The following is a 3,964-nucleotide window of genomic DNA, read 5'->3' on the forward strand; positions in this document are numbered from 1 at the left end:
GAGCTTTAAGAAGAGTACAGGTAGGCTGGAGGGTTTGGGCGGATGTGGTTGGGGGGGGACACACAGGGCATTTGGGCGAGCCGGAGGTGGCCTCTAGAGTCCCTTCCAATGGAGGCGGTTTGTGAATCTATGAGCCTCTCTTTTCATCCCAAGAAGGCAGCTCCCCCAGGAGACGGGGGTGTAGCGCCTTGCAGATTGCTGGTCTGGTCACCAGTGACCAAAAGTACGGGGCCCGCCAAGTTCACGTAGGACCTGAGCCTCGTCACAGCCCTGGTCCTCCCCGGTCCTGCGCGGCAGCTCTCGGGCGCCTGGGTGCTGAGTGGGGGAGGGGGTCGTGGTCTCCCTCTCAGTACACATGTTCTCCCACACCTGCCTCTGTCTCCACTCAGGGCTTTGCCCCCATCCTTGGCTATGGAGAACGCCAGTCCGCACGCTCCCTGGGCTTCTCCAGAGTACCTGAGATCTTACACCGGCGATTCTGTTCCTTGTAAGGAATTTCAGCCAGTTTTCCTGTCTTCTGCCCCACACGTGAGCGCTGCCTTCAGAGGTGGCCGGGCTCCCCATCCTGAGCTGTGAGAAGCTCAGCTCCTCCTCGGCCCCCAGCTGACATCCCCCTCAGGGGGCACCTGTGTTCTGTCCTTGCTGCTCTGCCCTGTTTACGTGTTTTCCCTGCTTCTTAAATTTTGTAAAACTCTCTCTGTCGTGGTTGTCCTCTTTCCTGTTCTCTTTGTCTTTGTGGATTTTTACCTTTTAAAATTCCTTTTTTCTCATTTTGGTTGAGTTCAGGAGGGAGGAAAAATAAACATTTGTGTCATTTGCCATATTCTTGTCTTAAAATTATTTTAAATTTCCTTTCCCAATTCCCAAAATGATGAGTTCAGTTGCTTTGTGAAGAATGTGTGCTCTGCCAGGAAGGGCGCCACTGAAACTGCTTTTCCGTTAACTAGAGCAGAGGCTGGAGGTGGCTCAGACCTCTGATCCCCCTGCGGGGAGACTGTGTCCCCCTCGTAGAGGGCTCATCTCAGTGAGACAGTGGTTGGGGGGGGGGGGTCTATGCATCACAGGCGTGAATCTGACCCTCAGCCTGGTCGCATGCGCGGTGTGTCCCCAGAGACGAGTGTCTTTAACTCTCTTTTTGCAGGCTGAGTAAAATGACACCTTTCCCAAAGGTAGTTCAGATGACTGAGATGCTCCCAGGTTGGAACTGCCCCCCCCCCCCCACGCTGGTTTTCCCCTTGTTCCACACGGACCAGGAAGAACTTGCCCTGGCAGTTTTGCTGTGATCTGCTGTCCTCACCTCCTTGGCATCCTGTACCCACTCCTGGGGCCCAGAACATGGCCCCCTTTGCAAGTCCTGCCCGCTTTCCGTGCCACCTGCTCCCCACCTGGTCCAGGGTCCTTGCCTCACAGAACTTGCCGTCGTGTGTCGTTCTTTACTGTGTGAGCAGAATGCCCTGTTGTTCCCTAACCAGACAGGCACCTCGACAGGCCTACCATTTATCCAAAACGCTCTGGTTAGAATATTAGAATAATATCTTTGAAATGCTCCAAATGCCTTTGAAGGGCAATCCATCAGCTCTGGTTCTCCAGCTCAGGTGCAGAGGCTGGGGACTCCCTGCTGTGTCTGAGGAGTCGATGCTGGTGAAACCCAGTGGGTTCAGTGCAGCAGGACTGGGACAGAGCCGGGAAAAAAGGAATTCTGCCCACTGTCCCAGGCTGCCAGGCCCAGGAGGACAGTCTCTGTGACCGCAGCGGAGGGAGAAGCAGCAGACGGGCAAAGCAGGAGCAGAATTCCTCCCTGAAGACCATGGGCAGGAGGAGAGACTGAGAAAACAAAGCACGTTGACTGTGTGGAAGGTGCAGCCTTCTATCAGGTCAGATGCCTTCACAGGCACCTTAGAACCAAGATTCCTGGAGCTGGAAGCAGCAGCAGCCTTGCCCTCCCTGTTGCTTAGCAACAGCCTCTTTCTCATCCCAGCTGGTCCCCAGGGGCCCTTCTGAAGGGGGCAAGGGGTGGGGGGCGGAGGTGGGGTAACTACCTGGTCCCCAGAGTAATGGGATGTTGCAGCTCCATCGGTAGGTGGAGGGAGGGACGTGTCTTGCCAATGAACGAGGCACTTAAGAAAAGGATTATTTTCTTTTTTTGGGGTGTGCTCTGTGCTGATTCAGAGAATTTTTTGTTTACCTCTGAGAGGTGTGTGTTTGTATGTGTTTGTGTTTCCAGTTGCTTGGAGGATGATTTGGAGAAAGAAAAGGACACCCTCAAATCACATTGGCCCAGAGACTCAACGTGGCTCCTTGGGCCCCTGCTCTGAAATTTCCTGCCTTGTCCTGTGGGAGCCCAGTGTCCTTCCTGCCATGGCCCTGACAGCTCCCATCCTGCTGAACTGTCCGGGCACCGGTCCTGGGCCCCCGAGAGAAGATGAGAGGACCGGGAGGTAGGAGTCTCCTAGGCTTTCCTGGAACCTCAGGAAGGTTCTGCGTGGCCATACGGGAGTTCTCCAGCCAAAGTTGCTCTGCAGGAGCCCCTCCCTAGCACCGGCTGCCCGTGTGTACCCTGTGCACAGACATTTTGGGGCGCAGTTGCTAGGACCCCTCGGATGTGCACTCTCCCTACCTTGGAGGCCTGCAGGCCACCTTCCTGTGCCCCCCACACCCAGACTCGGGGCGATGCACTGCTCAGGGGAGGGGGGACCTGGGCTTAGGGGGCTGTCCCCCCATGGGATTGGGGTGCCAGGGAAGGGAGGCAGAGGAGCACACAGTGGGGGCTGAGAAGGGAAGTACTTCTGGAGAGAGGGGTGAACCTCGGGAGGCGGGGGGGGGGGGGACCGGTGTGCCCACAAGGAGGCCTTCTGGGAAGGGAAAGTCCTATTTCGCACGAGCTTCGAATCTCTCGTCTTGTTCTCTTCCCCGCGGTACGCCGTTCCCTGGGATGGGTCCCACCAATCAGACGCCACGTGGAAAACGTTGGTATAAGCCGTTTTACTTACGCTGCTGTATTCTTTTTCCTTTAAAACTGAATAATCGGAAAACTGACTATTCTTATCAATATTTGAAAACACAACCCCTGTTCCTCATGTAATTATGTGTTCGTTTCTATTTTGTCCCCTCCACGAAAACCACAGGGTATTCATCCTCCTGTGTTAGAATCCCCGGCACGCGGCCCCCGCATCACGGTCCAGCTCTGCAGTGTCTCCTGTTCTTGGAATCACATAGACCGAGGTGAAATCTGAAACCTCATGCCACCTTGTGAGGTGCTGAGTGGAGAAGGGGCGGGATGTGGGGCCAGGGCCGGATTCACCCCCTGCTGCCCCGGGAGCAGACGAAGCGGACTGTTCCCTGGTGCTCCCGTGGGGACCAGCAGCCGAGTGCGTGACGGTCCTTGGAGGACACCAGGACCAGGAGGATCACTGACACAGAGCAAATCAAGAGGGCATCAGACAAGAAGGATGAACCAGGGGCAGATGACCCTAGGGGATGGGGTGGGAGGGAAGAAAGAAAGCGGATACTGGGGTGTGTTGACTTTCCCCAGGGCTTACCCAGTGCCAAGTGCGTGCCAAGCCCAGTACATCCATGGCCTCCCTCCCCGCGGCAGGCCTCCATCGTGAGAACCTCAGAACTTGCCCTAGGTGAGACCCTGGTGGAGCAGGGCCTCCTGCCCTGACTCCACTGCTTGGCTACAAAGCTCTGCATTGAACTGGGACTGATGCGGCAGAGAATGGCCACAAGGGAAGGTCAGGTCAGCCTGACCTGTGGCTGCTGAGGGAGTCACTGAGCCAGAGAGGCTTCAGAAGGACTCCTTGGGGACCCCGCACCCCCACCTGGGAGCGTCTAGCTGGTGGGCCCACATCTGGCCGGGACACTGCCAGCAGGAGCGCCCTGGTTCCAAGCCAGGGCTCCATAAACAAACCCCTCTCAATTAGCCCTGGCCGCTCGACACCTCTGGTGTGTCCGGCCCACTTAA

Source organism: Camelus ferus, chromosome 33 (genome assembly GCF_009834535.1).
Source record: "Camelus ferus isolate YT-003-E chromosome 33, BCGSAC_Cfer_1.0, whole genome shotgun sequence".
Classification (NCBI taxonomy): domain Eukaryota; kingdom Metazoa; phylum Chordata; class Mammalia; order Artiodactyla; family Camelidae; genus Camelus; species Camelus ferus.